The sequence below is a fragment of the Rhyacophila brunnea genome, unplaced genomic scaffold (assembly GCF_057557595.1).
Source record: "Rhyacophila brunnea isolate RB1 unplaced genomic scaffold, BYU_Rbru_1.0 scaffold_88, whole genome shotgun sequence".
Taxonomy (NCBI): Eukaryota; Metazoa; Arthropoda; class Insecta; order Trichoptera; family Rhyacophilidae; genus Rhyacophila; species Rhyacophila brunnea.
Genome location: NW_028233359.1, coordinates 998,843 through 1,012,615, shown reverse-complemented (window position 1 = coordinate 1,012,615; position 13,773 = coordinate 998,843). Strand labels below are relative to the sequence as shown.

General features: G+C 37.0%; 1 long non-coding RNA gene across 1 annotated transcript; it reads left to right on the top strand.

Annotated features, from left to right (window-relative positions):
• The first annotated feature begins 3,819 nt into the window (after positions 1-3,819).
• On the top strand, positions 3,820-12,203 carry LOC147063755 (uncharacterized). Its single transcript, XR_015072044.1, has 4 exons — positions 3,820-4,051; positions 4,359-4,508; positions 6,479-6,631; positions 9,865-12,203. It is a non-coding gene; the product is annotated as an uncharacterized LOC147063755 (long non-coding RNA).
• The last annotated feature ends 1,570 nt before the right edge of the window (positions 12,204-13,773 follow it).

Genomic DNA, 13,773 nt, shown 5'->3' with positions numbered 1-13,773 from the left:
GAACCTCCGCTTGGTGTGTGTGTCCTACGTAATGTCCAGGGACCCTCATTGTTGGCTTGGGTTCAGACAGGATCTTTTAATATTTATTAACCACCCTAAAGACTGTAGGAAGGTTATCCTGTATTCCACCTGAACCGAGACTGTTTCTCGTATTGGTTGGCTACTAAGAAGTCGTCTAGGTTAGTGAATATTCTCAGCCATTCTTTCGTAGGCGTTCGGCGACCCAATTGGTCAGGGATGCCAACATAATCGGAGCGGTTGGCAGCACGAACGGGAGTCACGTGAATTGTAGGAGCTCCCCTTGATAGGCTAGTCGAACAAATCGACGATGTTGAGAAGCCATTGGTACCTGGAGGGACGCCTGGCTTAGATCTATTATTACTAGCCAGTCTTCTGTTTGTAAGACGGCTGCAACCTCGTAATGGTGAATTAGTTTGAATGGCTTTGGCTGTAGGAACGCATTCAAACGCTTTCGGTTGAAAACAGGGCATAGAGCCCCGTCTTTTTTCTTGATCAGAAACAGGGTTGAGAGAAAAACTAGGGGTTTGACCCGCTTCTTCTAGAACCCCTGAGTTCTTTAAGTCCTCGATCTCGAGAGTGACCTCTGCTGATTGTTGCGTTTTAAAATCTTTTCGTAAAAGTAAAGAAGGACTTACCAATAGTGGTATCCGCACAAAAGGTATGCGGGCTACGGCTATTATTTTTTACCAATGTTGGGGGGGGGGGTTACACTACGCCATCCAGACTCCACGAAAGTCTCTTAGGCGGTCCCCAATGTTATTGGTCGTCCAGATGCGGTCACCTTCGCTTAGAGTACGGATCCCTGGTGGAGCCCGTACCTCCGATGGAGAACTCCCTTCCCACAGGACGTCGCCCCTTGGGAGTACCCCGGCCATAATTTGAGTTTGAGGGCCTTCCGGGCTTTAAGCTCGGAGGAATCCTTGATAGTGCTTCCTGAGTGAAGGTATCCTTCCGGTAAGGATCTGAGTCATGTTCTCGCAAATTTTATTATGTGTTGTCCCCAAAACCCCCTTCGATTTTTTGGTACAGGCTCATCGCTGTTATGATTTTTTGAGGATTGGTTGCCAAATCCACTTACCCTTGCATACGCTTTCAGAAGCTGTCCCGATGGGAAAACATCGCATTCTGGAGGGCCGCGATGGTCCTCTTCGTCAGATGGTTAGCTGATGACGAGTGGTCGCACCGACGCAACTTGTCATTTAGATCTAACTCTACGACCGTAGGGGCAAGAATTGTTTTTTGGGCGTTGTGGCACTCCTTGCTGGTCCCCCTGCTGAAATAAGGTACGTAACGAGGATACCTCAAACATTAGCATCTTAATCGACGCTCATACCTACGTTGAACTTTTCCTCCTGTAGCAGTTCTGCTTCGCCGTCTGTTGTCCATTGCTTTAGAATATCCTCCTCACGGTAATTCAGATGTTGCGCCATAATCACTGATCACTTAACGTTCACTTAACTATCACTTAACCTTCGTCCAAGATAATTTTTTTGATAATTAGAAACGTCAAATCATAGGCTACATCTGAAACTGTCAAAAGGCAAATCCATAATGAAGACAAAAGAATCCCAAATTACATACATAAAAAATTTACGCGCGGGTATGACCAGTAAATAAAAACAGGAACGACCAACGACAAGAAAAGGGAAAATAAATTAGTAGAATATATCCTCACGCGAAGAAGAAAGAGCAAACCCTATCTCAAGGACTTCAGAGTCAAATTCGAATAATGTCATTTACTCAGATTAAAGAGTTCCTTTCATAACAGTGATATATTATGTAGGTATGCTGCGAAAAATCCAATTATGTCGCGCCATCGGTGGCGCCGAATGAACGACGGTTGAAGACGAAGGTATTGAAACAAAATAATAAATTATATAGATTTATAGGTAGGTACATACTTCCGTATTTTTTAATTTATCCAAATATTTTTGCCAGTCACTCGTGAGATTTAAAAGTTGCTGGATGTACCTATTGCAAAATAGATATTCATAATGATTATTAATCCACTGACATTTGACATAATCAATCAGCATTCGTGCATAATAGGTATTTACGTTAAGTAACAGCTAATTGTAATGAAAATGTACACTAGTAAGTACCTACCTAGATTATAATATCATATTTATCGTGCTGTGAATACAATACTGTGCAATACCTTCTTTTAAGTTGTTTTTTTTTTGTAAACATATTTTTTGCTGAGAGATTGTGGAGAGTGTGGATTTGTAGTTTATTTCAATCATCAACGGTTGAATGTTGAGACTATTAATTAAAAGTGTATTTATGATTAAATTTAGGTTTATATTAAAAAAAATAATGAGGAAAATTATTTTGTTTACATATTGTAGGGTACAATAATAGCATAGAAAAAATGGTGTGAAAATAATACATCTGCGTAGGTATTACTAAATGATACAAACCAAATGTGTCAGACATATCAACCAAATGGCATCTCAGACTCTGGTGATTTGGGTAAGTGTCTAACTAATATTATATTTATTCGCTTATTTATTTATTGATATTATCTAAATTTAATTTTGTATGTTTCAGCTTAGTGGTAGGTGTATATTTTATTAGTAATGTATCCATTCCATGCCCCCCACAAGGGGGGGCTGACAGGGCTCTAGCCTGGGGCCCGGGCTCGATAAGTGAGATAAAAACATATCACAAATTTGCTCTAATAGCAAAAAATTCGCCTGCGGCGCTATTTTCCTTCAATAATAATATTATTTAAAATTATGTGGTTACACAATACAATTTATAATTGTGTAGCGATACTCAAAAACTTCATAATTCAAGTGTATGTATTAAAATATACAAAAAAAACACTAAATATACACATCAATTTTACTGCGTACACCATTTGGAAAACATTACTGTAGAGCGTCACACTGCTTTTATCCTTAGCAATAGGTAGGGGGGGCGCCATAGATCCTAACATGGGGCCCGCTTCAGGATGAGGGGGCCATGCTTCATACAACACATTTCTTAGATATTGGAGTAATGAAAGGATGATAAAAAAAATGGGGCGGCATTTTGACGCTGCCTAGGGGCGGCATTTTGTCTACCGACGTCACTGTTTGGTTTGTATTGCACTGACAGATATGTTCTTTTGCCACGTTGAAGATTATTATTGTACTATTTAACAACGTTTTGCCATTTGAATATTGAGATGCGCTGATCTCGTTATGATTGTTTTGTTTTGACAACAAAACATACAAATACTTAATTCATATTGAAGTGTGTCAAGTGTTATTGTACCTATTCAGCGCCATTTTCAGATTAATCCAGCCTGAGCATATTATCTTTTTGCACAAGTAACTAGTGGTCCACTGTTCAGCTGTCAAAATTAGATCCCAGAATGCTTGACATAGTGATTCTCCCTTTCACGTTTCAAATTGAATTAACTTTAAAAATCTCAAATAAATTAGGTATAAATAATATACATTCACATTATTCATTAGAAGTCAAAATCAGACTAGTCCTTCACAAAAAAACCGGTGGTAATATCGATTTCCAAAAAAAATGTAGCATCGACTATGCATTACATTTTGTAAGTGTATTTAATGCTAGTGTATTATTTGTCACGTAACTATTCAAATCAAACTTTTCCCTGTGGCGTGAGCACGACAGACGCATCAGTATAGGCACTCTATAGAACAATGAGAGGTTATCCATAGACAAAAAACGGGTGGGGGGGTGCGGAAAAAGTAGGTCCAGTCGTTGTGAATTAACGGCTTTCTACTTGAGTCGGTAATGACCTATTATAAATATTAGTTTTGACGGAAAAAAGTTTTCAGTATTGTGGCAACACTTTTCTAACATTAACGAATGGATCCTGTCTGTCACGTAACACGTGGCTTCTGGAATATAAACCCTTAACATGGATGTAAAGCAAGAATGTGCTGGAGAACACTCCGATATAGAAGGCAAGTCTTTGTCTGACACGCTGACTAGCCATCCAAAAAACCCGGATCCTCGCTTTCATGTAACGCAAGTGAATGCGGACGTTTTAAGTTGCAATTTCGAGGTTAGTTTTTGAAAACTAAATTCCTTTACAATCACTTTAGATTGAGAATAACAATGGCTAGTTTAATATTGTAAACTGTGGCTTTTTTACATACAATGTAGGAACATAAGCTGATATTAAACTTTGTTTCAAAAAATTACTTACATGTTTATACAATTTGACAGCTATGATTGGTACATACGTGTGATATAAGTTAGGTTATCTACTAGTTCATGTTAAATATAATTATTATACATCGTTGTATGGACGTTTCGTGAACTGAAACTGGTTTTACTGTGTTTACAAAATGTAATAATGCTTCTTTCAGTACCTTATAGCGGAACTCTCTGATAAAACATCTGATGATCAACCATCTGTCGTCAAGCGCGAGGTTATTGAAGATATACCACACCCATTATATGATGATGAATGCCGTCAACCGGGTTATTCGTATTCAGATTACAGCCCAATACATCAGGTACGTTCAATTGTACGTAGGTATATGTGCCGTTTTCTTCCCTTGATGCCGTCTTACATTGAAGGTTTGATTTTTTAAGGCATCTTTGAAACTTCATAAGGAACTATTATATTATAATTCGGCCAAACTTGTTTCGTTTATTAATTGCGAAGCAGATTCGAACTATTGGCGATTGCTAAAACAGATATTCTGAGACAGTATTGAGTACCTAGGCATATAAATCTTTTGAAAAGGTATATTTAAATATGGTGATATATATATATCACAATAAATTCGAATATAAAGCAATAGTGAATGCGATTATCTAAAATTGTGATCATTTGTATGTTGAATAAAATTAATCGCCCGTTAGTCCTTTTTAGGTAGGTAGGTAATACAATCTAAGCCTATTGTCTATAAAAAAACTACTTACAGCCATAAAATACCATTAACAGAAGCAATATCTACGGGAAATGGGGTGAGAATAGACCAATAATTCTATTTTCAAAACTTTTTGTAAACATTTAATGGTGTAAGCCTCAAATTTTTTTAAATCACTACCATGCTGCATGACAACATAAATTTAGGCGTTCCAGCTAAACAGTTTGACATGTCAAAACTGGCGCACTGCACATAAGCAAACCGGAATAGTTTTAGTTTTAACGTTTAGTTCACTTTACCAGTAAACTTCAAACCATTTTCTGACCGTCAGAAGTGGTTTGGTCTGAAACGTCAAACCACTTCTCACGATCTGTCAAAGTAATAACTGTCCAGACAGGACCTAACCTAAAAATGATAGTCATTTATTATATTCCGTACCTATGTCATATTCTCTACATAATTTTGCGTTACCTATGAACAATATAATATTTTTAGGATTAAGAAAAATTTAGATTCTTCTGCACTTATATATCGTGAGATGTTCATATAAATCTTTAGACATGTACACAGTAGGTGTTCAGTAGAATTAGGTAGGTATATTATAGCATAGTAACCGATACCTATTATTAATTAGTAACCATATGCGAACAATAAACCGTTTTTGGTCGTATTGTCCCATGATTCCACCCAAATTATCTATGCATAGAGTTCGATTCAATATCATCACTTTGGTATTTAGTGAGAGGTGGTGGGGGTCGCTACTCAATTTGTCTGTTCGTACACTTTTATTTACTAAATTTCTCGCCTGATCCGAACCGGCCTTAACTCATTTAGTGCTAACACCCCGACTGGCGCGGTTGGAGTACTTGGCCATTCGATATAATTAACGTGTTATTTAAGTGTGGTAATTAAAAGTTCAAGGTGAGCACTGATTGTGTTCTCATTTAGTCCTAAGAACGCGACGGCACGTTTACATTAGTTGGTCATATGATATAATTATCATGATATTTAAATGTGGTAATTAATTAGTAAACAGTTGGTCAACAGTGAATCGGTCAAACCTCATTGACGTGCCTATTCAATCGAGGGCAATTTTTGAACGAAGCAGTACGCAAACAAGAAGCAAAACGCAACTAATAACTAATATAGGTCACACAAAACTTCTTCGTTCGTATCTGCGTATTTGTTTTCATTGAACTAAGCCAAAAATAATTTACTGATGATGTTAGTTTTTAAAATTTAACAAAAACCAAGCGATAATATGTTATTAAATCATACAGAATTTTGGACATTTTATAGATGGAAGAATATTTTTTATTTATTTTGGTTTGGTATATATAGGCAAGGCTTAATGCATTTAAAAAAAACTAACCCGGCCATCTGTAATATGTACTCTTAATTGAACTAAACAAACAAGTATGACCGCAAGAGTGCACTATTTTATCGGATTGCCCATAACTTTGGAATGTCGTTCGTTGATAAAACATTCACCTGCCAAATTAAGTCATACATAGGCGACCAATTATTGAAGAAAGAGCTCTAGGAGACCCTTTCTGGCTAATCGTAATGACGATACAGTTACATAATATTAATAATGTTGTTATTTTCAGAAACGTGAAAACTCTCTGATGAATATTAAAGTTGAGAATAATGATGAGGCAGCCATCATCAAAGAAGAATTAGTTGAGAATGCAATTCACCAAATTAATGATAAATTCGCTAAACCTGGCTGCTCTTATCTACAATACAAGCCATTAGACCAGGTATGTTTAAAAACAAATGAGGTTTTTTTAATGTCCGATAGGCCGAAGTCTAATTCAAGGCGCGCAATTCGGACTATTTTTATTAAAGCACTGCTGGTCGTATAGTACGGAAGATTTTGGCTTATAATGCGTTAAATACTGCTGGTTTATCAGCATATAACAGTAACTTCACGAAGCCTCACAGGAAATAATCCAGAGATGTCAAATCGCACAATCCTGTATGCATGTCGATTTCCAAAATCAATTTATCTCCAATTGATTCAAATAAAGCGATAGTTGCGGTAGCTGTATAGCCCTTCCTGTTGAAATCACTGTTCTTTTGAATGATTCCATATTTAAAACATAGTATTAATCATGGTTCGACAAGAATATCCATTGACCTTAACGTGAGCTTTGGCCTCATTTTTAAGAAGTGTACGGCGATGTCACCAGCGTGTAAAGCGCACCAAATGATGCATTTTTGTGAATGTAATAAATTATAGGAAGTCTTCTGGATTGGTATTTTTCCGTGTAGGAAATTTTCCTTATTAACAAATCTGTTAAGCAAATATGAGCGTCATCGCTAAACGCAATTTTGCGATAAAATGCAGTAATAAGTTGGGTTAGCATCAAGTAGATTAGTTTGAGTGCCAAATTCGTGAATGAAACTCTCTAGTAAATGCGAGGCATAAAGGCATCTAGAAAAAAAAGTTATAATTTGCATAAATGAACAACGGATTTGCTAAGTAAATACGGATACTTTATAAGCATTGTTCCAGCGTGGTTCTATTCATAAAGATTTTCCGGGCGAGCTATACTGATCATTATGTATGCAGTCACATACTGTAGCTTAAAGTTTAGAAGGATCTTAATTTGCAACATATTTTTTCTGTCTTATACGCAGTGTAAATTAAAACTGCCATTCTTAGTGGTATTGGTTGCTATATCCCATGGGCGGCGCGCTTCTGTATGCGACCTTTGTGTAGCTGCCGTCTGTATGGCCCCCCTTTTCCTGGTGGCGCGGGTCCGTCACCTGCGGAGGTAGTCGTCGACTTTTTTTCGTTGCTTCTTCCAGAAATATAGTCGTGCGATTGCCCTGTTGGTCATTTTCGCTCCGGGGTGACATGCTTTATGGTCGTTATGGTACGCCCTAATGACTGCCCGCTGCTGCGATCGTGGTACTATTATCAGGCGTCTGCCTTTTACTATTCGACATAGGGCGTAGTCGTGCATTGTAGTTCGATCGTCACTCTCGGTGTCGTCTCTTGGAGTGGGTATTTCGGTGATCATCTCGGCCGACCACGGATAGTCTCGTTGATTTTGTACTATGCCGGTCGCCAGGTCTGGTAACTCCAGCACTAAAGCCATGGGGGTTCCAGTTCCTAGATAAAGCGTCCGGTAGTTAGTTATTTTTCCCTTGACAGTGGGTAATGGTGAAATAAAACTCTGACAATTGGATCGCCCATCGGGTTAGTTTCGCTCTTTGGTCTTTCGCTTGTTAGAGCCAGGCGAGCCCCATATTGTCGGTTACCAGGGTGAACTCTCGTTCTTCTAGGCAGACCCTGTAACGTTTAATAACCCAGATGATCTCGAGGGCCTCCTGTTCATTACTGCTGTACTTGCGTTCCACTGCATATATGCAACCGCTGGCGTATAAAATAATGTGTCGATCGCCGTCGTCCCTATCTTGGAAGAGGACGGCCCCCATTCCGTGTCCGGTGGCGTCATTCTGTAGGGAGATTCGTCGGCTTAAGTCGGGGCGGGCTAGTTGTAAGGGTTTCCGCACTCTTCTACTCCCGTCCAACGAAACTTCTGTGATGTTGTGATGTTGTGATGTGGTTTGCAGCATTTGGAATGCAGTTTTGGATGTGGAAAGGCTCTAAAGAAACAAACTGATTCACACGGACGTGATTGCTGTTATATTTTCATCCTGTAAGTACTACATCTTATCTGCATCAATGTCATGCATATATGCAACAGCAACAAATATCATTGATCAATGTCCAGCGCCTAATGATATCCATTGACCGTAACGCGAGTGCCGGCTTCGTTTTTTAATTAATAAAGTTCGATGATTTCACCATTATGTGAACCGCAAAAAGTAGTGCATTTATTTGATGTAATTGATTCTGTACGGTCTCACCTAGATTGGACTCCATATACGTCAATTTTGTCTTTTAACCAATCCGTTTAGTCAAAGATTATTTTGACAATTTGGAATCAGTGCTCGATCGTTACTCTATTCTTGGTTGCCTGTCTAAATATTGTTCATAAATGTCCAAAAGTATGCGCAGTATCACAGCTCTGTTTGACAGTTAACCCTTTCGTAAGCTGTATGTAAGCAAAAAAAAGTTGTTGTGGATTCACAACAAACTGAAAGGTAAATGACATTTAATTCAAATTGAACCGCATAGTCTTAAAACTAGCGATATTACTCCTGACATAAAATTTGAAGACTTCCATGTGCTTTGTTATAAATTATTAATAATATAAAAACAAATACCATCTTTAATGAGTGTAGTCATGTGCTGTGGTTAAAGATTCATCTTTAAAGTAAGATTTTCTTGGTTCACTTCTCTTTGCATGCAGCGTATATTTTAAGTGTGGATAAGCGATTGGACCACTTACCCTAATGTGTTGTAGACTAGACAAATAAAAGTCAATGAAAATTTGTGTTCAAATAACTTTTTATCGTTAAACGACCAATAATTCATAGACAAAAGCGAAGTGTTCCGCTAAAGTGGGCAAGCCAAACGTTATTTATCTATTAGCACATTAATAATTGTGATTATATTTTAAATAATCATGTTCCAAATTCACGATATATTGAAACCAACGGTAAAGGTTTCTACTGGGAATTATTGGCCACATTTTCTCCAATACGAAATAGTACCTGTCGTTAATAATCTATGAAATCATGTGGAATTCTGGTGTATGAAATATTAAAATACTGTCAATGATCGAGGTTGCTTGATGAAATTTAAATATAATTTTCTAGCTTTGCCTTTCTGCATGGCAGGCACTGTGCACACTCTCCAACGATACACTAAAACAGAACACGATATAATTATTGTTCTCGAATATAATGTATACATATATAAAAGAGCATTGCTTTGACCCATTTATGGATCATTCTGTAACAATATAATCACTCTCACTTCGCTATATAATAATGTCTGAAGGTGCTGAAAAATAAATTGAATATTATAACTCATAACTGATAATATTGAAATCGATTTTTACGCTTTTTCTAGGTTTCTACCAAGGGATTTTTCACGAGGCATCACGATTCAGATGAGAGTCAACAATCCTCAGGCGATGGCATCCAGGATAAAACGATACACTATTCAGAAGTGACGATAGATGAGAATCACATTAAACAAGAAATCTTAGAACGAGGTGCTCCGAAGGAAATTCGACTTATTCTTAGAAGAGTAATCCATTTCTCACGTAATTTTATTTGCTGCAATTGTAACGCAGTTTTCGGATCCGAAAATGCTTTAAAAAATCACAAAATGGTGCACATGGACGTGATTCCTGATCAAAATCAAAGTATAGTAGTCTCGCAACATAGTAATGTCAATGTACATTCAAAGACAATTACTGGTGAAACACCTTATAAATGCAGTGTGTGTTTACATAGTACCTCGACATCTAATCATCTTAAAACACATAAAATGACACATACTGGTGAAAAACCTTATAAATGCAATGAATGTTCATATAGATCCTTGAGATCTAGTGATCTTAAAACGCATGAAATGACACATACCGGTGAAAAACCTTATAAATGCAATGTATGTTCGTATAGATCCTCGACATCTGGTCAACTTAAAAATCATAAAATGACACATACTGGTGAAAAACCTTATAAATGTAATGTGTGTTCATATAGATGCTCGCAAATTAGTTATCTTAAACAACATAAAATGACACATACCGGTGAAAAACCTTATAAATGCAATGTATGTTCATATAGATCCTCGACATCTGGTAATCTTAAAACACATAAAATGACACATACTGGTGAAAAACCTTATAAATGTTATGTATGTTCATATAGATGCTCGCAAATTAGTATTCTCAAAGAACATGAAATGACACATACTGGTGAAAAACCTTATAAATGTAATATATGTTCATATAGATTCTCGCGAATTAGTCATCTCAAAACACATAAAATGACACATACTGGTGAAAAACCTTATAAATGCAATGTATGTTCATATAGATCCTCGACATCTGGTAATCTTAAAACACATAAAATGACACATACTGGTGAAAAACCTTATAAATGTAATGTATGTTCATATAGATGCTCGCAAATTAGTTGTCTCAAAAATCATGAAATGACACATACTGGTGAAAAACCTTATAAATGCAATATATGTTCATATAGATTCTCGCGAATTAGTCATCTCAAAGAACATAAAATGACACATACTGGTGAAAAACCTTATAAATGTAATGTATGTTCGTATAGATGCTCGCAAATTAGTAATCTTAAAAAACATAAAACGAGACATATTGGTGAAAAACCTTACAAATGAAATATATGTTCATATAGGTCCTCAAGACTTTTTAAAAAATATAAAATGACACATTCCGGTGAAAAACCTTATAAATGCAATGTATGTTCATATAGATCCTCGACATCTGGTAATCTTAAAACACATAAAATGACACATACTGCTGAAAAACCTTTAAATTGCAATGTATGTTCACATAGATACTCGCAAATTAGTTATCTTATAAATCATGAAATGAGACATGTTGGTGAAAAACCTTTTTAAAACAATATTATTCATATTATGCAGGTGATCCTTTTCACATTCCTGAATAGTATCTTCAAGTGACCTACCTCGCATTGTGTTTGCGTAAAGTGTTCAACCCGTTTGTGCTACCAACGCTCACGTAAGTATCTGAAACATGAACTCTTAATGTAAGATAAAATTTTTAATATGGATAGCTTGCGCAACTAGACATGAAAAAGTGCTTCTTGGGCACAATGGTTAAAGATTGCAAGAAAAGCTAATTGATAAGGAAACAGACAAAAATACGCGATGTGATCGAGCTCGCTAAGCTGATAAAATTTTAATAGACTAGAGATGTCTCTCAGTGAGTGGATAACCGCTGGACAAATGCCGTCCTACAATGGTACCCAAAGAGCGGAGCACTAAATGCCCACAGGTACACACTTAAGCCCGTTGGATTCATAATGTTTGGAGGATGCACGTGACAGCAAAAAAAACTAGGTACCAAGAAGGCTGGAGGTAGCTTTACTGGGTTTTGAGAAAAAACTTCATCCTGCTTCCAGCCTAATAGATTCTGGTTTCCTGGAAAGTAGATCCATAACATCTATCTATAGAGTGCACCTACGAAATGTTGGTTTGACCTGGAAGAGAACTTCAGAGGGACGTGTATTCCTGAAGGTGCAGTGTGGTGTCTAGCTAACAAGGAAAAACAATAAATGTTTTTTTTAATAATGAATTATGTCAATTACATTTTGGAATTTCTTTTAATGTGTTTAGTATTAATAAATTGTGGAACTGCATTGTATTATTAATTTAATAAATCGCAAGATTATAAGTACATATTTTACTTTTATTTTTAATAAATCTGGACCGGTTTCGTCCGCTTCAGAGGGACATTATCAACTTTAGATATGTCTCTCTGAGTCGGAAGTTGATGAAGCACTAGAAGTTTTGCGTTTTATTAAATTAACCAATAATATATATATATATATATGAATATTATATAATTAATTTTTAGGTACATTATCTGGAGTAACACTGACCCACCTTATTAGGTTCACGGGCTGCTTGAAAGGTGGTTATATGAATTATTATAACACACAAGAGATACACTGATTTATTATGTTGAAACAAGTGTGGTTTTCTGTTGGCATGGTATATCCGCCGCGTGGGTAGCGGACCCTTGGATGGTATCACCGCTTCGCAGTTTTTTTTTTCATACTGATTGGAAAATGTCTCTAATTATTATCATGTGACGGAAGGAAGGGAGATGCGTAGAAAGTCTGAATAGTATAGCTAAATTCCCGAATATTCTCAGGTCTTTTTGGGTTTGGAAAATTCACCGTTGCTTTGGATCGAAGCGAGCTTGGCTCGGCCGAGGTTTAGGGATAGACAATAGCATTGGGCGCAGGCAGGTACTCGAAGGTCGCCTCTCGCAGAAATCGTTTAAGAAATGTTATTTATTTTCTAATATTTATCAGGGATTGCAAACTTTTATCAGGGGTATGTTTGTCATTGAGGTAAGGTTTGTGATATGAAATTGCTGAAGTTTTTATAGAAAAAGGGTTTTACCTAATCACACAGTACTTTTTTTAAATGCCAACATTGCTATGTTCAGATCATCATAATCATAAGTATAATATATTGTATTTTACTGCGAACAGTAAACATAGGTATTCAAATACACTGACAGTAGCGCTGTGGCTATGTTTCCTCTTTTTTAAGAAGAAACAATGCGTGGCATGTGTTAAAACGCGCAAATAACCTACGACGTGAATTGACCACATTTCATTTAATATGATATTATGACCGAATGATTCCACTCGTTGAGTTTCAAACAATAGGTACTGCGCCTTTATTGGTATGCGTCAAACACTGTAAATAAAATTAGACATTATAAACCTGATTTACTTAATATTAAGCAATGCCCAGAGACCGGTACTTCGAACTGCGGAATCACTTGCATTTTGCAGATAATACTGCTGACCGCACGGGCTGCACAAATAAACTTTGGAAGATTAGTCCCTTTTTGAGTGAGCTACTAAAAAAATGCCATACTTTGCCCAGACCTGCTCATAGCTCCATCGACGGGCAAATGATGCCGTTCACTGGCCGCTGTGAACACAGACAATTTGTGCCTAATAAGCCAAATCATGTTGGTCTTAAAAATTTTGTTCTCGCGGCCAGAGATGCATTAGTGTTAGATTTTCACATATAATGTAGAGAAGGGAAAGGTATCGGATGGAGATATAAAGCAGTTCGGCCTGGGCGCACGTGTGGTCAAGTTACTCTGCCGGACTCTCGCCAATGACTCTTCCTGCATTGTCTATAGGTACTGATAGTTTTTTCACCAGTTTATAGCTCGCCGATTCGTTACTTCAAGACAAACTATCCTTAACTGGAACTGTC